Source organism: Bos mutus, chromosome 17 (assembly GCF_027580195.1).
Source record: "Bos mutus isolate GX-2022 chromosome 17, NWIPB_WYAK_1.1, whole genome shotgun sequence".
Lineage (NCBI taxonomy): Eukaryota > Metazoa > Chordata > Mammalia > Artiodactyla > Bovidae > Bos > Bos mutus.
The window spans coordinates 52,444,805-52,468,179 of record NC_091633.1 but is presented as its reverse complement, the minus strand read 5'-3'; positions in this window follow the sequence as shown (position 1 = coordinate 52,468,179).

Below are 23,375 nucleotides of genomic sequence, written 5' to 3'. Positions count from 1 at the left end.
TATACCATCTTTTTTCTTATTGTCATTTTGTATGAGATTCAACCCAGTGTTTTCCTGTTTCCTACTTTTATTGAAAAGTTGTTTTCCTAGACTTTTGAAATGAGAAAGCATTCTAACCTCACAGAATTTCTTTTTTGTTTTCCTTTCTCTCTCCTACCTTTTTACTGGGTATGATATAAAAACATATAAAACCCTGTTTTCTATACCTGCATTGCTCTACTCCCTTCCAAATCTTTGGTAAAACCTTTGTTTTACTCCATTTCTGATATTCCATCTTGTTAAATTTTCATTTCATCTACAGCATTCTTCCTTTCTTGGAAAGGTATGCTGATAAATATGTTTTTGAGGTTCATAGGAACCCAAGTGTTTCAGGCTCTGTGTTCCTTCTTACCGTCAGTCTTTTACACTCACCTGCTGTTAGATGCTCTCTGACCCCCACCTCATGCTAGTTTCAGCCCTGTGTGCTTTCCACAAAGTTGATGTTCTATTTTCAGATGCATCTGATGCTACAGTGTTGATTCCCTCTTTTTCCTTTCACAGAGATGCTGATACAATATAGGCGTTTCCATCCACCTAAGCTTTTATGCCCATAAGAATACCATGCCACTCAATTTTTTGGGTAAATGCTGTCCATGTTATTTTTACTAAGGTATTTAATTGTTTTTGTCCCATTTATACTAGTATTAATATATTACTTCCTTATTGTTGCAATAACAAACAACAACAAGTTCAATGGCTTCAAACAATACAAATACACTGTTTGAGTTCTGAAAAGTCAGAAGTCAAAAATCAGTCCCATTGTGTTAAAACCAAGGTGTCAGCAGGTCTGTGTTCCTTGTTCCAAGTCAGGGTCTATGGCAGAATCCACTTCCTTGCTTTTTCCAACTGACAGAGACTATCTGCATTCCTTGGCACAGGGTCACCATACACCATATGTATCTTCAAAGTCATCTGTGTACCACCTTCATATCTTATTTTGAGTGTGACACTCCTGTTTCTCTACTGCCTTTGTGATTACATTATACCCCTGGACAATCCAAGATAATCTTCAATCTCAGCATCCTTAATCATATCCACAAAATCTCTTCTGCCTTATAAAGCAAGGGAGAACATAGGTATCTTTAGAACATAGGTATCTTTAGAACATAGGTATCTTTAGAACATAGGTATCTTTGAGGAAGCCATTATTATTTTACCTACTCAGATAATAGTCAGTGAGATTTTTTTTTTTTCTTTTTTCCCTTTTCTATTAGGTAATGATTTTATTTTTATTTTTTTAAATTTTATTTTTAAACTTTACATATTGTATTGGTTTTGCAAAATATGAAATTAATCCGCCACAGGTATACATGTGTTCCCCATCCTGAACCCTCCTCCCTCCTCCCTCAGAATCCTCTCCTGAACTATCATATGGTGGTGGTGGTTTAGTCACTAAGTCGTGTCCAACTCTTGTGACCCCAGTTACCATACATAGCCTGTCAGGCTCCTCTGTCCATGGGATTCTCCAGGCAAGAATACTGGAGTGGGTTGCCATTTCCTTCTCCAGAGGATCTTCCCAACCCAGGAATTGAACCTGAGTCTCCTGCATTGCACGCAGATTCTTTACAGACTGAGTTACAAGGGAAGATCCAAACTATCATATATATTGCTCACGATAACTATTGCTGTTAGCCTGAAAAATTGAAAGAAGATAACTTAAAATATTAAAACTCTATCATGTCTCTCACAAAAATCTCTGACTATGTGCTACTTTATATGTTATACCAGAAAACATTTTAAACAAATAAGAGATGCTAGATATCCTTGACATGTGCATGTGCGTGTGTGTTTATAAATCTTTGACTATAACCTAGTAAGGTGCCTTACAATAAATAGATATGTTTAAATGAAGAATGGTTAAAGCTTGCAAATCATTAAATCATGACAATAAAAAATCATTATTTCGTCTGCATGTGGGTTATAAACAAGTAGTAACAGAAAAGTCATGCCTCTTGCATCTGGTCTGAATTAAAGCTCTTCTGAAGAAGGATGTGGAAGTCATTCAGGCTTGCACATTCTTTAATTTCTTTTATTAAGGCCTGCACAAAGTCAATGTAGCTAGAAGGCAATACACAGGCTTCCAGAAACTACAAAGTGTAACAGCTGGTTCCAATTACCCTCACTACAGTGTGACCATATGCACAAATGTTCAGCTTTCTGTTTAAGTTCATGAATTAAAAAAAAAAAAAGAAGAATGTCTTAAAAAATTTGAGAAATGCTGTGGTCTGTGCATACATTTGTTTCTGCTAAGTTTTAACCTGTTAGTTATGGTCAAATGTATGGATAAAACCTTTCAAGTAAGACAAAGAGCCTCAGCTGGCAGAACAGAACTCTTTAACTTTGTTAATACAATGCAATTGTTTTTTAAAAGTTCATTTCCTAGAGCAAACATGTTTCAAGAAACATGGCCTCTTAAAATAATCATTTAACAACTAAATCAAGCAACACTACATTATGCATATAGGCAGTATGTAAATCAACTTTACTTGAATAAAATTTTTAATTAAAGTAAAAAGATAAATGATTTTTTTTTTTTTTTTTTAAAAAGCAGATAGGCAGTAAGTAACTTTTATGTCAGTTGAGTAAGACTAATGTGATTTGGCATTTCTGACTCCAGTGACCGTTATGAAATCATAGGTTTTCTTTTAAATTCATCATATTGAACTAGAGATAAAAAAGACAGATGCTGAATTGACCTTTCTAATAGCGATTTCAGGTTGAAAATCACACCTTTTCATATTCTTTACTTGACATTCCAATCAGGTTTTTAATACTACAGCTGTCTCAGTTAATTTAAATTCTTAACTCTTTACTTGAATCAATATGCTTAAGTTCCACTTACATTACCTGCAGGAATGAGTAAAATGTGGCTAGCTCTGTTAAAAAGCCCTTTACTAGCATTGAAACTTATTATCTAATAGGTATCTTAATAAAATATGCCTTATTTTTCTTAAGTGGGAAAATAGCAACTGGTTCAGTTTAGAATATGCATCAATTCTTTAAGTTAGTGACAAAATGATAACAAAATGTGTTTTCTGATTAACTGCCATTACAGACTAGTAAAGGAGAAGTATGTGCTACATTGGGAAAAGAACGTCTCCCATATTTAAAAAACAAAGCAATGAGAATAAAAACAGAGTATGTTTATATTGGTTAGGAATCCTACAATCCCCCTGTTTTATAAGTATTTACCATTTAAACAAATGTGTTTTTCTAAAACAAGTATGTAAGTAGGTATCTGAGGGCATAAGTTTGTAGCTGCAATTGTATTTTATAGAAATAGTAATAGATGGATACTGTTTAAGTGTCCCCAATGTTAATTATGATTTATTAGTTTGCGCAGTCTGAAAAGGGAGAAATGTTAATAATCAGGCCTTCTTTCCAGACATATTTTAGTTACTATTAATTTGGAGGCCAAGAAGTGAAAACAAATTACTGGAAGGCAAATGGATTCCCATTTGTATGGTTTGGGCTTTTTCCATTTAAACAGCTTCAATCAGCAAACAGAACACATTAACATGCTTAATTTGTATGAAACTTTGTTAAACTGGATAAAGTCTATTTATCAAAAGTCCCACTATCTATGTTTTCTTAGAACATTTCACTGACCTTTCACTGTTGAGAGAAAATAAAATTAGTTGTTCAAATGGCATTAACTTATTCTAGGAATTCTAAAGCATTTCAACCATCTAGTTGCAATATGTTGTAGAATTCTGATGGAACATACTTCTCCAGATTATTTAATATTTAGAGTACTAACTCATTTTGAAGTATTAGATACTGTTATTCACAAGGCTGGAAATGTTTTCTACATATTTCTATGATACATATAATTTTTTTGTTTAATTTTCACAACTAAAGGGCAATCTTACTTAAAATAAATTTCACATTGTAGGTTATTAACTGTCACTTAATCTCTTTGAACTTTAAGCTGTTCTAAGTCTAAACGGTAACTACGATTCCTCCAACTATGTGATTCTATGATCTGTAAAACTCAACGTAACTCTGAAAACTGAAAAGTCTCTTCAATCATCAACTGAATCTTTCATCATATAATAGAAGTGTGAACATTAATGATCTATTTAAAATTCTCTGTCAGAAATATTTCAGGCGGACAGAAAAACACCTAATATTTCATTTTGGTATATTTCAGTAATAGATGATGACTAAACTTCAACTCATGTGTCAACCACAATATTTAATATTCTTCTGGGAAGATTATTTCAAATTATAAATCAAGATCCAAATAAACAACACTACTTCACTTGAAAATCATAAATAATTGCCAAATACCAATGAATGGCTTATTATACAGATGTCAAATACTGAAAGATGGAGAGACTTGCACATTTGTTATTGCTGTTTTCGAATCTGTTCATGCTTAGAAGTCTCTCAATGTGATCAATAAGCATCTTAATAGGGTAGCCAAGATCTTCAGGAAAAATACTATTTTTCTGTTTTACCATCACTACTTTCTTCTACATTCCTTAGGATAAAGTTTTCTATTTCTCATTTGTGGTATGCTTCAAATAGAAAGTTAAGCTCCTTATATCCTAAAAAGAGAAAACAAAAACTGGCTGGAATAGCTGTTTTAAGTTTGGGGTGCATGGGAGAATGGCATTACCTGCACTTTGTCCACTCCCCTGATCATTAAGGCAAGGCCCCATTTAAATTGACTAGAACATTTTCAGTTGCTCCACAACTCTGTACCATCACTGCATTTCAGTTTTGTTCAGTTCAGTCACTCAGTCATGTCCGACTCTTTGCGACCCCATAAATCGCAGCATGCCAGGCCTCCCTGTCCATCACCAACTCCCAGAGTTCACTCAGACTCATGTCCATCGAGTCAGTGATGCCATCCAGCCATCTCATTCTCTGGCGTCCCCTTCTCCTCCTGCCCCCAATCCCTCCCAGCATCAGAGTCTTTTCCACTGAGTCAACTCTTCGCATGAGGTGGCCAAAGTACTGGAGTTTCAGCTTTAGCATCATTCCTTCCAAAGAACACCCAGGGCTGAACTCCTTCAGAATGGACTGATTGGATCTCCTTGCAGTCCAAGGGACTCTCAAGAGTCTTCTCCAACACCACAGTTCAAAAGCATCAATTCTTCGGCGCTCAGCCTTCTTCACAGTCCAACTCTCACATCCATACATGACCACAGGAAAAACCATAGCCTTGACTAGACAGACCTTTGTTGGCAAAGTAATGTCTCTGCTTTTGAATATGCTATCTAGCTTGGTCATAACTTTCCTTCCAAGGAGTAAGCGTCTTTTAACTTCATGGCTGCATGGATCACAGCAAAGTGTGGGAAATTCTCGGTGAAAGTGTTAGTTGTTCAGTCATGTCTGACTCTTTGCAAACCCATGGACCTGCGCGGCTCCTCTGTCTTTGGAATTCTCCAGGGAAGAATACTGGAATGGGTCACCATTCCCTTTTCCAGGGGATCTTCCCAACCCAGGGATCAAGCCCAGGTCTCCTGCATTGCAAGCAGATTCTTTACTGTCTGAGCTACCAGATGACAGCTTACAGTAAAAAGTGTCAGATTCGTAATCTCTAAAGAGGAAGAATTAGCTTCGGGACTAGGGACCAGGCTTGATCACTCAAGAGTTTTTGTCTAGCAGAGTTTTATTAAAGTACGAAAGGGGACAGAGAAATCTTCTGACATAGACTTCAGAAGGGGGACAAAGAGAGCCCTGTCACTAGTCTTATAAGGAAGCTGTATACATAACTTTTTCAATTGGTTATTATAGTAAATCAAAAGAATGTCTCAAGTTGTAAAGGTCTTACCAGGTCTTACCACTCCCACAATTTGCCTTTTAAAATAATGGGATTAGAACTAACAATAGAAAGATCTTACCTGACCCACACCCGTTATATTCATTTTAAAATGACAGGATTAGTCAGAAAGTTCTCAAGGAGAAACAGGTCCTCAAGCTGGATACATTGTTGTTATATAATCATTGCTACAGAGTTTAAGGGAAAACATATCCTTGAGCAAGATGAGTAGTTTCCTTGTGCTATCAGCAGCTCTGGGCTGAAAGAAAAAAACATTTCTTCTTTTCTCCTCCTGGAGAACTCCAGACCACTAGGAAAACCTGCCTAGGAATTGACTCTATCACAGCAAAGCCTGGAAAATTCTTAAAGCGATTGGAATACCAGACCACCTTACCTATCTCCTGAGAAACCTGTATGCAGGACAAGAAGCAATCATTAAACCAGACATGGAACAATAGACCGGTTCAAAATTGGGAAAGGAGTAAGTCAAGGCTGTATATTCTCATCCTTCTTATTTAACTTTTATACAGAGTACATCACGTGAAATGCTGGGCTAGATGAATCACAAGCTGAAATCAAGATGGCCAGGAGAAATATTAACAACCTCAGATATGCAGATAATACCACCCTTATGACAGAAAGTGAAGAGGAGTAAAGAGACACCTAATGAAGGTGAAAGAGGAGAATGAAAAAGCTGGCTTAAAACTCAGCATTCAAAAAACTAAGATCATGACATCCAGTCCCATCGCTTCATGGCAAATAGATGTAGAAAAAGTGCAAACAGAGATTTTATTTTCTTGGGCTCCAAAATCACTGCAGATGGTGACTGCAGCCATGAAAATAAAAGACACTTGCTCCTTGGAAGAAAAGCTATGACAAAACTAGCATCATATTATAAGGCAGAGATATCACTTTGCTGATAAAAGTCCATATAGTCAAAGCAATGATTTTTCCAGTAGTCACATGCAGACTTGAGAGTTGGACCATAAAGAAGGCTGAAGGCCAAAGAATTGATGCTTTTGAACTGTGATGCTGGAGAAGACTCTTGAGAGCCCCTTGGACTGCAAGGAGATCAAACCAGTTGAGATCTTCCAACTCTAAGTATTCATTGGAAGGACTGATGCTAAAGCTGAAGCCTCAATACTTTGGCCACCTAATGAAAACAACCAACTTATTGGAAAAGACCTTGATGCCTGGAATGCGGGAGACCCGGGTTTGATCCCTGGGTCGAGGATCCAGGAGGAGGAAATGGCAACCCACTCCAGTACTTTTGCCTGGAGAATCCCATGGAGGGAGGAGCCTGGAAGGCTATAGTCCATGAGGTCGCAAAGAGTTGGACACGACTGAGAACTTCACTTTCACTTTGATGCTGGGAAAGATTGAAAGCAAAAGGAGAAGGGGGTGGCAGAGGATAAGATGGTTGGATGGCATCACCAACTCAATAGACATGAGTTTGAGCAAACACTGGGAGATAGTGAAGTATAGGGAAGTCTGGTGAGCTGCCATCCATGGGGTCACAGTCAGATACAACTTAGCTACTGAACAACAACAAAATCAACATAGTATCTGGGTGCGCACTAATGAAATGGACCAGAATTTAGGTCAATAAATTATTTATTCAAGACTAGATGATTTGGGATGGTGGAAGAAATATAGCTAGTTAGGCTTCACAGTGAGATTCTCAGAGTTATTACTGGCAGTCTGTGAGCTTTCTTAGAAAGCAAGAGGAAGGAGAGCCTGGTGCCTGTTTGAACTTCCACAGGGAATTTTTTTCCCAGTCTACCTCCAAAAGTATGTATCTGAGTGTATGTCATGCTGTATTCACAGTCCTGTTTTCCTTTTCACATTGGGAAATACTCTGCAGACTGCTTATTGGAGGAAAGAGGCCTTTGGGGTGTACCTAAAATATTATGTATATAGAGAGGAAATATGGAGGTTTGAACGTACAGAGGAAGAAATTAGAATAGATTCTCATACTAATATTTAGTATTAACAATCCCCAGTATACAAAAGTTGACTGTGATATTATTAAGCTTCTACAACAGTTGGTTTTCTGAAACTCTGAGCTCTATTAAGTATTTGGGAGCAGAATCAGTAACTACATTTAAAATTTTCCCTACTGAAAAAAAAAAAAAAAAACCTTCTCATTCTAGGAAGTTTCTTTCCTCAGGTCAATTCCCTGCAAAAAAAATCCACAGCAGCATAACTTTCAAAGGAATTTTTCCTCAGAAGAAAAAATTCATTAATAGAAATTAATTTGCCCTGAGTCAATCCCAGGATAAACTGTTACTCTTCAGTATATAAAAATGTGCTTTAATTCGACCTAGGAATTTGAGGGTTGGCAGGATCTCTTCTTAACCAAGGCCCTGCAGGCCTGGGGTTATTTCAGTAATTAAGATACTTCTGAGGAAAAAGAAGAGAAGTGATAATTAAGTTTCTATTGAGAGTAACAGCAGAATTAAAAGCACTTTAGCTGACATAAGCCACAGCAAACTTGATATAAGAGTTTTCCTCCAAAGACAAATCTGCGACCCAGTCTCTTAAAATGGGTTAGACAGGTAGATTACAGGTACACCTGTTCATTTGAAGAGACTGTTCTTTTCTGTTCATTCCAGTGAAACAGTATTGAGATGGGAAAGTGCAAATGCAATCTGTTCAACATCTGTGCTTAAGAACTGTTAATTTTATAAACAGAGATAATTCCTTTCACCTGGACTCAGTAGCCAGAGTCAAAAAGCTTGATTCAGTAACTAAGCAATGGCTTAAAATAAATATCCGTGATCTTTGCTTTCTCCTTTTAAAATATATTCCTATTTGTTTTCCTTCTTCCTCCTCTTAGTCCTCCTTCTTCTTCCTGCACTGCTGTGGTTACCCCTTGCCTCTCCCTTCCCCTCTCCCTCCAAGGATGTCAAAAGAGAACTAGATCTGAGGGAAATTAGACAATAGCATCATTTCCAGTAGTCATGTATGGATGGAGAGTTGGACAAGAAGGTCAAAGCACTGATGCTTTTGAACTGTAGTGTTGCAGAACACTCGTGAGAATCCCTTGGACTGCAAGGAGATCCAACCAGTCCACCCTAAAGGAGATCAACCTGGAATATTCACTGGAAGGACTGATGCTGAAGCTGAAACTCCAATATTTTGGCCACGTGATGCAAAGAGCTGACTCATTAGAAAAGACCCTGATGTGGGAAAGATGGAAGGCAGGAGGAGAAGGGGGCAACAGAGGACAAGATGGTTGGATGACATCTCTGATTCAATGGACACAAGTTTGAGCAAGCTCTGGGAGATGGTGAAGGACAGGGAAAGTTGGCATGCTGCAGTCGCAAAGAGTCAGACACGACTGAGCAACTGAACAACAACAATCATCATTTCCCGTTTCTGTGGTCCCAAGCATTCCTTGGCTAATGGCAGCTTAACTCTAATCTTTACCATCATGTTCATATGCCCACTGTGTGTTATTCTGCTATTTTTCTTACAAGGGTAACAATAAGTACTCTTCCTAAATCCAGGATGATGTCATCTTGAAATCCTTAACTTAAATGGGATCTGCAAAGATCCTATTTCCAAATAAGGTCACGTTCACAGATACTGGGGTGTTAGGACTTGGACATATTTTCTTTCCCATGTCAGTGGGGAGACACACAATTCAACACAAAACAGAGTAATAACAAAATACTAAAAGATAAAGCTTTTTAAATGCTATATGCTATATTACTAGTTATGTTTTTATTTCTCCCTGTGAGAGTTCTCATATCTCAAACATCAGTAGCTACATTAAACAGAACCTGCTCAAGAAAAGCACTTTGTATACACTTCACTGGCAGGTTCAAGGAGGAAAAAATATGGACAGAGCAGAGAAACAAAATCCCCAAAGCTTAGATGTTCTTCTTATCCATTGATACAGAAAATATACACTGATACATTCTTAGCAATCTCAGAAATCAAATATACATGGGTACATTTTCAGAAATAAACACTGATTGATTGATATTTATACTTTATATATTCCCACATTAATTTGCAAAGAATTTGAAAGATCTTACAAAAATAAAGTCACACAATAAGCTCAGGGGAAGAAAATTAAAATAAAAATCAGAACATGGGATGTTTGAATATAATTAGAAAGTCAATAAAGGGGAAAAATAGTGTGCTGATGATACATGTGTTTGGTCTTATTTATGACCATAAATACCATATGCTTAGATTTGAATACTGAGTTAGCACTCAGGTTTCTATCAGTGAAGAGAGAGAGAAGCAGCATAATTGGTTATCAAACTTCTTAATATAGAGAAGAAAATACTATTTTCTCCTATCATATAGTTTTATGTGATTAAGTAGAATATAAAGAGGCACAGAATAAATTTTTCAGACTTCTTTTCCATAGAAAAAGAAAAATAATTTATTACAAAAGATGGCAGAAATAAGAAATTCATCCTGGAAATGCATTTTGGTATAATCTGTTGGGATGGATCTTCCCTATGAACTTGCCCTCATATTGACTATCCTCTCCCTCCAGAGTCTCACTGTCTTGTAACAGTTCTCAAACACTTCTCTGATTCCCAAGTTGTAAGGAGACAGGAGCCATCTTCACATCCACAGCTTCCAGGAAGAAAGTGATGTATTTCTCAGAACCGCACTTCTTTTTTTTTTAATCTCAGAGGAGTACATAAACATTTCATGGAGTCAGCACAGTTTAGGCTGAATAGGCACATAACTCAAAAGTATAAAAAAGTGGCAGGAAAAAAATACCACATTGTAGAATAATATTCAAAGGTGGTGTAATCATTTAAGGCAGCTGGTAGCCAAAAAGGTGAGTCAAAGAAGGTGGTCTGGCTATGGAGACAATTTTGCACCTAGAGGAATTTTCTTTATCACCTCAATCACTGGGCACTGGAGAGAAAATCTTGTTCCTGAAGGCCAATGATGCTTGTGGTACCAGATAGTTTCATTGTTCAACTGTGGTCCAAAGAGAGGCTTGAGTTGGGCCAGAACTGAAATCAGTCAAAAGAGATAACAGCAAACAGGTCACCAATATTGTAAAACTAATGATCTGATGGAGATCGTTAGGAATGAACCAGGAAGGTTCAGAACATACTCCTCTCAGTGACAATACCATGAGGCCCTGATTCACCAGGAGAGGCCAGCCTCTGTCCCACTGCCTTACTCTGGTGAATTTTTCAAAAATCTAAAAGTGAATACAGTTATAGTAATAACATGTCAGGCTTTTCCAACCTACATTTATAAAGGCAAAGGGGCAGTGTTAAAATCCAATTAAGAGAAGAAAGTGAGTCTAAACAGAACTAGGGTAATGTTGTCAGGCTTAATCCAATTTGATTGAATAATCTAGAGGAAAATGTGACTTTGTATCTTTCCAACTCCTTCATAAACAGGCTTTTTATCTTTTTGGCCTTTGGAAGGTATTGTCTTGAGACACTAGTACTCTCCAATGAAGGCAGGAAGGTCTACTAGTGTATTAGCTTCTTTCTGCTGCTGTAACAAAGTACCACAAATTCAGATTTATTATTTAACAATTTTTTTAGGTGGTAGGTTGCAGTGGGTGTGGGTATCTCATTGTTTCAGAAGTCAGGTGGGCTAGGCTAAGGCCTCTGCTTAGTCTTACAAGGTAGAGATCTAGGGGTCAGCAGGGCTATGGCCCCTCCTGGGGGCTCTGGGTGAGAATCCATTTCCTGTTTTTTTCAGGGAAGCAGCACAATTCAGTTTCATTCAGCTGTGGGATTATCTGTCACTATGGTTTGTCCTCTACTTCTGGAAGCCACTGCCTGTTCCTTGACTCAGGCCTTTTTCGTCTTTAAGAACGGTCCTTCTTTGCCTCTATTCTCTGCCTTGTCTGCTTATAAAGGCACATGCGACTACATCGGCCACAACTGATAGCCCAGGATAATCTTCTTAAAGCCAGGTGGTTAGCAACTTTAATTCCATATGCAAAGTCCCCTTGATCACATAAGGAAACATTCACAGGTATTGCACAAGGGGATGAAGACCAGAGGGACCAAAATTCTGCCTACCACACTAATCTTATATATTTGGCTTAATGATAGAGCTTATGCTCTAGGAATCAGGTGAGTAGAAGATGAGCTTGTAAACTTTCATGGAAAACTGAAAAATTTAATCTGGTCTCCTTCAAAAGTCTGTGGCAAACAGAATAGCAAAAAGCAAAGCCAAAATTTCTCTTTTAAGACTTTTCTTTTTCTTTCTTCCTCTTTTTTTCCTTTCTTTCTCCCCAACCCCCCCCCCCTTTTTTTTTTGGTCTAAAGCAACATGTGACTAATCACTTGAGTTCCTCAAATTTTACTCAGTGGAACATGACTAATACGAGTTTAGCTTGGAAATTTTTAATGTCATGTTACTAGTCAACCATAATAACCCTAGGAAAGCACTAATGATGCTTTTAAAAATAGTCAATTTGAGAAATATGGCTTTCCACACTCCCATCAAACTGAATTAGCTACAATACGACTAATAATCTGCTCTTTATAAGTTTGAGATCAATTGAACTTTGGTAAATAGTTGTTAAAAGTTGATATGTAAACTTCAGAATAATCAACATTTAATCAGTATTAAGCTAATGTTTTTGAGAGCATCCATTATTTCATATTGGCTTTTTACTAAGTCATTAAATTGTTCAGTATTGTTTGCAAATATTTTAATGACCGTGTAAATCCCTCCAATGATATTATATTACTTTCTTATCCAGTCCTTTATTTGTGTCCATTTTAAATTGTTTCTTTATTTCCAAGTGGAGATTATATTAAATTTCATTTTCTAGAATTGAGTTTTTTCCCCTTAATATTTTGTATTCTTTGCCGATGCTATGTTTGAAGATACGAGATTAGTAGTTCCAAGTGGAATTCAAGAGACTTTCTAGTTGTTCCTCAAAAAGAAATCAATCAATATTATCACCAACCATGTAGGAGAATCATCAATTTCACTGTATCGTACCAATATAACATTTTTGTGAAGTTGCCAATCTTAAAAACAAAAAGCATCTTCATCTAAATATGTGAAACCTCATATAAGTTTCCACTCTTTAATCTTGCTTTCATGTATCTTCTCTCTCTCTCTCTCTCTCTCAAAATCAGGATTCTGAGAATAGAGCTAAGAATAAATAGTTTCCTTGGGGAATTATATATAAATAACTGCCCTAAGCTAAAAATAGTTACACAACCCAAAGGAAGTTGGTCAATTCAGGCTTCTTAGAAATGACTAAATTAAACAATGTTTGTCACAGCCTGAATTTTTAAATTATTCTTTATATATAATAAGATATTTTTTCTTTCCAAACTATAATCTACATAATGATGTTGGAAGGAATTAGATAATGTCTCTAAAAAGCTTTTGATTTATATGATGGAAATAATTACATAAAAGGATGCTATTATTTTGTTTTAAATTTAGCTAACATAAAATTACCTAAGGATTTCTTTTTCATCTGCTTGATTTACACATAATAAAACTAACTTCTTTTCCACTTGCTTTATTCCTGTCAAAAATCATAAAATATCTAAAGAATAACTTTTTTAATAACATAGGCAAAAATAAAAATATTGCCTTTTCATTAATTCATTCATGCATATATTCATACATATATACATTCAATATATAAACACAAATAGATTAACAACTATAAAGTATTAAATAAACATTTTTGAATTATATTTAAACTGTCACTATGAGTATACTCATCATTCATTTCTACAGAGTAAATCATGGGCCATTTTGACTGAGCAATCCTAGTGACAGGAAAGAAAAAGCAGTATAGGTTGTCCCATTTCCCCTCTGCCTTCCCTTCTTTGGTTGACTTTGCAGGCCTTCTACACTCCTCCATCCTAGTCTGGTCATATCCCAGAGACGAGAAGAATCCTGTTGAGGGGATCGGCCAAGAGAACCAGGACACACAGGACAAAGAAGATATTCTCCCTGAGAGAGCTGAGGAGGCAAAGTGAAGTGAAGTCGCTCACTTGTGTCCGACTCTTTGCAACCCCATGGACTGCAAGCCTGACACAGTCCTCTGCCCGTGGGATTTTCCAGGCAAGAATACTGGAGTAGGTTGCCATTCCCTTCTTCAGGGGATCTTCTTAACCCAGGGATCGAACTCAGGTCTCCCACATTGCAGATGGATTCTTTACTGTTTGAGCCACCAGGGAAGCCCATAACATTGAATAGGAAAGGTAAAAATAATTAAAATGAAGAGCTAAGAATACTGACTAAATATCTCATTCAGCTATTCCCCCAGACACCTCCCTCTGGTGCCAGATACCAGAATAGCCACAATTTCTAGTCCTGGCCAAAACCACTGCAGAATCACTTATGAGGCCACAGTCTACTCCATTACTTTTATTGACTAAAAATTGAGTATTCACCTTGTTCCAAATACTATTCTAAGCACTTTGAATACAGCAGTGAACATAACAGAGAAGGTCCCTATACCTGACACCATTCTAATGTTGAAGCTAGGCAAAAACAAGTAAATAAACAAACGAGAGAATTTCAGTGAGTGGGAAATATCATTAAAACAATAGTATATGTTTATATGTTCAGGAAAGGCAACATTTGGACTGGAACCTAAGTGACAAGAGGGATTCAACCAAATAAAAATATTACAGATGAGAATTCTAGGGAATAAGCAGAGCAAGTACAAGTAAGTAGACCAAGCTTGATGGATTAAAGGAACAGATTTAATGCTGGTGGGACCCGATAGATGTAGAAGTGAAAAGTGACACAATCGGGGGCGCTAAATAGGAAGGGGGTGATTTTGCTTGTCAATTTCAGGAAGTCTAGAATCTATTCAACAATGAAATTGATTGAACCTCAGCAGATGGAATTAAACAGAGGGATGATACAATTTGATCTGATGCTGCACAGTGAGGAAATTATAAGAGGAGAAATTTGTAGCTATCCCAATTTATCTAGCTCTTATGACATGGCATGTACTATCTTAATGACTTTACATATATTTTTTTCAATATGTACTTGAAGTAACACAAGGAGATGGGTATTAGTAATTCCATTTATATTCTAGGAAATTGAGGCTCAAAGACAGTATAAAATGAAGCCCACCTAGCTAGTAAGTAGTGAAGCCAACATTTCAATGCTACTTAATTAGTGGCTATTCCACAGATTCAAATTTTAAAACTATGAGATTAAGCAAGTACAGAAGTTATATATAAAAGAAATATTAAAGGATGCATCTAAGGTGTGGTTTCAAAAAATATTAAGGTGACTTTGGCTAGTAGTATCCATAATACTTCAGTTCTGGCCTCAGTCAAAACTATTTCACTCATAATGCCCTTAAGAGGAATATTTGTAAGAGAGAGACAGAATAAGATGTTGTTCACTAGAGTGTTTTCTGAAATCCTAATGAAAGACTTGAAAAAGCAAGATTGGGCAGTACAAAGTTTGTAACCAAGTATCAAAGTTAATCACACTCTTCTGCCTGGAGACAGAGAGTAAGCCAAAGCCATTTCCTGGTCCCAGTTCTTGGAGCTGCCTACGTTATGACTGTTAGAGTAAACACATTGTAGGAGCCTCTCTAGACTTCACAGGAGGAAAAGAGAGACTAGAGATTATGCCCATGTGCACTCTTTCATTTTCTTTGAAAACTGTACTCTTATATAATGTGGTTGAGTCACGTGGTGCTCCTTCAGGGTGGAGGCAGTTGTCTATAATGCTGACTCAGCAGTGGGGTTTGGGTGAAACTTGAAATTCCCTTTTATAAAGGACACTTTGTAGGTTGAGTGAAAGTTGCTCAGTCATGTCCAACTCTTTTGCAACCCCATACAGTCCATGGAATTCTCCAGGCCAGAATACTGGAGTGGGTAGCCTTTCCCTTCTCCAGGGGATCTTCCCAACCCAGGGATCGAACTCAGGTCTCTCGCATTGCAGGTGGATTCTTTTGCAGCTGAGCCACAACGGAAGCCCAAGAATACTGAAGTGGGCAGCCTATCCCTTCTCCAGGGGAATCTTCCCGATGCAGGAATTGAACTGGGGTCTCCTGCATTGCAAACGGATTCTTTACCAACTGAACTATCAGGGAAGTTCTTGTAGATGCTGCACATTAACATTGAATACTCCAAGGTCCTTGCATTAAAGACACTTCTTTAACTTTTTAAACCCATCTTTATCATTCCCTACTCCAAGTTTTTTTTTTTTAAATGGGAATTTTTTTTTCTACATTGCACCTATTAAAATTCTATAAGAAGGCAGTACTGTGTACCACCATTGAGAAATCAATGAGGTTGATTTGGATCATGGAGAATAAAACCTACAGTTTTGATTCTTGAGATTAAAGGTAATTCAGGTTTAATAATGCCTTCTCCAGTCAGTGCCAACTTTGGACAAAAAGATAGATCCTAAGGTTTTGCCTTCCCAGAATAAAGTTATTTGTTGATGTTGATTGAGAAATTGGATGAACTCTAATTCAACTGCCAGAATTCACTGTCTTGAGTAAGTGTAAGAAAGAAACAGGAGTGTGGTCACTGTCACACTTCTGTCATAAGAGCCCGAAGTGGTTTTTCCTCTGGGATGTGAAGTAACTCCTCAGAGAACTGGGGACAGGCATCACAAGCCCAGGGAAGATGAAAAGCAGTGAGCTTGCCCCAAACTTAGATGGAGAAACGGACACTAGTGAAAACAAAATGTGTGACATTCTAAACAATATGTAAACATGAAATTACAATAAACTCCTTATACCATGAGGATTCCTAACATCAGACGATTATCTGATGTGGGTTTTACATTACAGCTTTGTAAACAGAAGTGTATTGTTGAATTTCCCCCGTAGAATTAGGCCACATGGCACCTTCTGATGTTTATATCTAGAAACCTAACATTGACACAGTACTTTCAGTTTCATGTCCTCTTACGTCACTTAAATATTGATATTCAAAATTTACATTTAAAATATCAAATAAAATACGAAATGTGTTCCTGTCTGAGAATAAATATAAAGAACAAAGAAGAGTTTAGAGAAGACTCTGGATTTGCACTAAATGCTCAAATTTTAAAATTGTATTTATTTTCCTTTTGGGGGATTTTTTTCCCCCAAAATAAAGACAGTAAGCTTATAACCATCTTACTAAAGATAAACACAAAAAATAAAATTTCTCTGAAAAACATTTCTCTGTTCATACTCTCACCATCCTCATTTCTCTTTGATAACAAAGTATTATGTCAAATATATTCCTATACACCAAAGTGTAGGTTGAGATCTGGTTTGATTATAATTTACCAACAGTTTCTGTCAAAGTACAGGGTAAATGACTTTCAACAAAATAATCTGCAGTATTCCTTGCACTGGAGTTTAATGTTATTTTTTGACCATTTTGCAAAATGCTGTGGCAATTCTTGACTTATAACATGTATTATTCTTGGAATAATAAATGCAGTCCATTTTATTTAGGTCTTCTAGATCCAACAGGGAGAAGGCAGTGGCACCCCACTCCAGTACTCTTGCCTGGAAAATCCCATGGACGGAGGAGCCTGGTGCGCTGCAGTCTATGAGGTCGCTAAGAGTCGGACACGACTGAGAGACTTCACTTTCACTTTTCACTTTCATGCACTGGAGAAGGAAATGGCAACCCACTCCAGTGTTCTTGACTGGAGAATCCCAGGGACAGGGGAGCCTGGTGGGCTGCCATCTATGGGGTCGCTCAGAGTCGGACACGACTGAAGCGACTTAGCAGCAGATCCAACATGACTTTCTTGAAATGAGGGAATATCTTTATTCTCAAAAGTACCATATTTAAACAAAACCTGCCACAAATATGCCTTCCATAGCATAACTACTATGGTGATTTTGATTTTGATATATTTATTTTCTGTAGCATCCTCTCTATATCTATACATGTATATGCACATATGGCTCAGTTGGCAAAGAACCTGTCTGCAATGCAGGAGACCCAGGTTTGATTTCTGGGTCGGGAAGATGGGGAAGATCCCCTGGAGAAGGAAATGGCAACCCTCTCCAGTATTCTTGCCTGGAAAATCCCATGGGCAGAGAAACCTGGCCAGGGCACAAGAGTCGGCCACGACTTAGTAACTAAACCACCACCACCACAGATCAACAGATGTATGCATACTTATGTATGTATATAAATATACATATTTTTTCTCAGAAATTAAGCGAATTTAACTTTTGTGATGACTTTTTTCAAGAGATAGTTACAGTGTAACTATTAAGCAACCACTACACATAAGTATTGTTTGACATACTGAATGCCAACAAAGAAGCATGTGGATGTGTTAAGTGAATTGATCTTTAATGAAACACTTACAAACCTTAAGTGCTATATGTGAGGGGAAAACAACACTCTAAAATTAAGAATTTTCATTGTAGTTAAATACAAAAAATTTAAAATGATGGCAGAGGAGTAACAGTAGCGATAGATTTATAAAAGAAGACAGGAGTCATTTTTATTTATATTCCTATCTAAATATTTGAGAGCTTTCCACATTAAAATGAGGTTTCAGGGTGGGCCAAAAACAAAACAAAAAAAATAGTCGAAAGCTGCAGAACGTGATCAAAATAGCATATCTTTCTATATTAGGAAATGGTCTTGAACATTTGCTTATACTAAGAAGTCGATTATAGTTTGGAGTTTACATTAGTTGTACAACCAGAAAGTGGTGGAATTTTCAAGCTGCAAAGCTATGAAAAAGCTGAGTGCAATGGTGAGCTATAAAGGGCGTTGTATGAGAAAAGAAACAGACCCTAAGCCCTGGCAGCTTTGCTCCTTTGGGATAAGCCTTGAGCTAACACAATGAAACCGTGAGTTTAATGCCTGTGGAGGTCTGTTAATTTTTCTACACTCCATGGACATAAATTGTCTCCCTTTCCTCCAGCCAGTCATTTTATAAACCTCTGCTATTGGTCACAATGGGAACCAGACAAGGAAAATTCTATAAACCTAGATAGATCAGTAACAATATTATTTTGCACAAAGGACATAGCCATATTATTTTTCTATTATATGTTTCCTTCTGTTTACAAAGAATATCAGGATAGACTCTGGAAAAATATTGCTGATACTTGAAATTCTACATACACATTTTTTTTTTCACTTTTACAAATATTGTATTTGTTCTCCCATTTTATTTTGCACAAATAGCTTTGGGTTTTGTTGTAGCTTTTCATAGTAAGAATATAAGAAATTTTATAAAGGAATTCTTGGCTTAATATTATTCATATATTAAAAGTAAACATGCATTGGGTGTGTTTCTTCACTGTACTGTATGCTCTAGGATTAAATCAAACAGTACTGTCTTCCTCACACCCTTGAAAACAACACTTAAAAAAGCATTAATTCATTCAACCGATAGTTATTAACTAGGTCCCTCCAATTTCAGAGTTTTAACTGGTTTCTGATTATTTGCAATAAGCCTAGGCAGGCATAGATTTTTGTCTTCAAAGACCTTAGAGGCTAATTGATAAGATATTAAAATAAAACCTATAAATAGAGTCATAATGTAGAATAGTTTAAAATACAGCAAAGGAAGGATTTGGATGGTTATGTGACACAGATAGAATATTTTGATATGCAGTCTTCCTCTTTACATAAGTTTCATTAAATCTGGATAAGCACAAACCCAGTTACAGCATAACAGTATTACGAACACGCAGGAAGATGATATATTCCATGTGCCTCTTGATTGTTTCAAATTAAAGCTTTTGAAAAATTAAAGATGATCAAATATTAATATCGTGTTGGCATCTATTCTGAAGTTTCTAAGGGAACAGAACAAAGCACATGCTTACTGAGGAATCTAAACTTCACATTACAGCGGAGAACTGCATGAACTTCCTGTTCACATCCAAACACAGCTACGGTGTCACTTGGAATCTGTAAAGCTTTACTGTCTGAGTCTTTCTTACCTGAGGGACCACTTATCTACCTTCCACAAAGCAAACTTTGGAACAATTCTGCTGACAGTTGCCTTCTGCAGTGTGAAGGGCTGATGAGGCAGCATCATTCCTAGCAAATCGCTTGAACACCAGCGCTCCTGTTATTACTGCCATTATGACCCAACCCATATTCACAAATGTAAGAAGACATAGCTAAACAAAGAAGTCCCTCCTTTGCTGTATTTTCAACTATTCTACATTATGGCTCTAGAGCCATACACCTGTAAACAAAGAAAGAATTTTTCAGTTTTATCTTTAATAGATGTCATCTCTCTTGTCTCTGGGCACTGAGATATAGTAAGTATATGCAATATTATTTATTAAAATATATTGTCTAAATAATTTGAGAAGCTTTAAATAGTTATTTCCTCCCCCCCAAAAAAAACCCTCAAAACAAAGTGCTACAGAAATATGCCAATGATCAATTCATACCAGTCCTAGAAGATAAATGTGTAATACTGTCATCTCAGAAATCACGATAACAAGATGCTTTGTGTAACATCTAAAAAAAACTAATTTAAGTAGTGTAAGTAACTCTAATGAGGAGATAACTCTACATTTTTAAATACCTAAAAATACTGACACTAATCAAAGTCTGTTGTAATGAATCTGAAAAACTGAACAGAGAATTCTCGTTACAAATTAAAAATTATATTATTTGATAAAGTTGCCTCAAGTATGTCACGTCAGTTCCACAAACATGAAGGAAATCAACACTTTTTAAAAAAGTAATATAGAAATTGATATGTGTGCTTAGCCGCTCAGTCATGTGCAACTCTTTGAGACCCCATGAACTACAGCCTGCCAGGCTCCTCTGTCCACTGGGATTCTCAGGCAAGAATACTGGAGTGGGTTGCCATGCCCTCCTCCAGGGAATCTTTTCAATCCAGGGATCAAACCCAGGTCTCCTGCATTGCAGATGGATTCTTTGCTGTCTGAGCCACCAGGAAAGCCCAGAAATTGGCATAGATATGTTTTTTCCCCCAATTTTGTGATTTCTTTCTATTAAGTCACTGTGTCTTTCTGTGTTTGCTATCACAAATAAAATGATGGGTAACCACACAACACTTCTAAAATCTAATCAAGTTACTTTAAGAAAAAAAAAAAAAAAAAACCACTATAGAAGTTGTCCATAACAAACAGCAAAAAATATCATTTATATGTCCTTTCAAATACTGAGAAACTGGATAGTATGGTACACATGTATATTGCAATGTTCCAACCAACTCTTCAATTATTTTTCTCTCTACAGTTTTAGTGATTCTCGGGATGCTAGTTCATGACTATCCTCATCGTCCACTTTCTAGAACTCACATTAGTGCTGTGCATACTGGGCTGTTCTTTTCTTTCACATAAGTAAATACCAGTTTCAAAGTGCAGTAACTAAAGTTTCAGGACTACAAAAAAAAAATGTCAGTTTTTGTTTTGTAGGAAGATTTACCTCTATACTTAATTACTTCTACCATCTACGCTATCTCTCTTGAATGCAATCAATTTATTTCATGTCCATGGTTATTGCTTTCAGTACAGTGAAGCATGACAGTAGAATGCAATGCTAGGAACAAAATGTAAAGGAGGTCAGACAAATAAAGAATATAAATGACAGGTGGGCATGGTTAGAAGTTGTGTAATGATATTTGTATTTGAGTACTGCTGGCTCAATACATGACTTAGCTGTACCCATAAAAATTATTAACTCTCATTTTCAACTTGTCTGTTTAGAATGCAGTTTAAGAAACAGACAAATAGAAATTTTTGCCAAAGGGAAAATAATTCTATTACTGAGAGGCTGCATATATGGCATCATAATTGCTGCTTCAAAGTTGGAAGGGAGATCTGGTATTCTTTGTTCTGCTCTGCGCTAACAGGTTCAGTTCAGTCGTTTAGTCGCATCCGACTCTTTGCAACCCTGTGAATTGCAGCACGCCAGGCCTCCCTATCCATCACCAACTTCCCTAGTTCACTCAAACTCATGTCCATTGAGTCAGTGATGCCATCCAGCCATCTCGTCCTCTGTCATCCCCTTCTCCTCCTGCCCCCAATCCCTCCCAGCATCAGGGCCTTTTCCAATGAGTCAACTCCTCGCATGAGGTGGCCAAAGTACTGGAGCTTCAGCTTTAGCATAATTCCCTCCAAAGAACACCCAGGGCTGATCTCCTTCAGAATGGACTGGTTGGATCTCCTTGCAGTCCAAGGGACTCTAGGGTTCAAAAGGCTGGCAGAAATTACCACATAAAAACGTGGCTCGTCACAATCAGATTATAAAAATTAAGGGGCGCCATCCCAGGACTAAATGAACTGAAAAGATATTCTAACACTTTAGGAAGATAGAACTGTTTGCCAACATATTATTTATTTTTTTCTTAACACCCAAAACATTTGATATTGGGGTATTGCTGATTAACAATGTTTTGGTAGTTTCAGGTGAAGAGAGCCAACAGTGGGGGAATTCTGTTCAGTGGTCATTACAACTATTGAGATTCTTAAAAATGATGAATTAAAATAATGATGATAATAACATTGACATGCACTGTGAATGTTGCTCTATCTTCATTTTACTGATGTGGAAGCTGAGGTACTGTGGAGTTAAGTTACTTACCCAGACATACAAAGCTAGCAGGAGACAGACCCAAGATTTACACACAGGGAATTTTGAGTCTGGGTCCTTTTATATTACACTATATTGAAGGCTGGAAAATCCCATGGAGAGAGAAGCCTTGAGGGCTACAGTCCATGAGGTCACAAAGAGATGGACACGACTGAGCACAGAACACAGGCAAAACTGGAGAGAGTGATAAATGGTAGATTCAAGAGAGATTTGTAGACAGGACTGAGAGAAACTGGTCACTAAAAGGATGCAGTAAGTGGGGGAAAACCAGAAGCTAGATATATAGATGTGGGAATCATCAGCATATACCATGTAACTAATGGTATGGGAAAGGGAATGAGAACATGTGTAGATTAGAAAAAGACTACATCTGAAAGTGGTACACTAGGAAGCCCCTAGATTTAAAGTGTGTGGGAAGAAAAGGAGCCTGTAATGGTGATTAATGCAGAAATTAGTACTGTCATAGATACAAAGGTGGGAATAGATTTTAAATAGGGTACTATCAAGAGAACCATGGAGAAGGAAATGGCACCCCACTCCAGTACTCTTGTCTGGAAAATCCCACGGACGGAGGAGCCTGGTGGGCTGCAGTCCATGGGGTCGCTAAGAGTTGGACACGACTGAGCGACTTCACTTTCACTTTTCACTTTCATGCATTGGAGAAGGAAATGGCAACCCACTCCAGTGTTCTTGCCTGGAGAATCTCAGGGACCAGGGAGCCTGGAAGGCTGCCCCCTATGGGGTCACACAGAGTCAGACACGACTGAAGCGACTTAGCAGCAGCAGCAGTAGCAGACCTAGCATAGAAATGTTGAGCTGAATGAAGCACACGCTGGTACTCTCAAGAGCCTTCTCCAACATCACAGTTCAAAAGGCTCTTGAGAGTACTTTGGACAGCTAGGAGACCAAACCAGTCAATCCTAAAAGAAGTCAACCATGAATATTCATTGGAAGGACTGATGCTGAAGCTGAAGCTTCAACATTTTGGCCACCTGATGCAAAGAGCCAACTCATTGGAAAAGACCCTGATG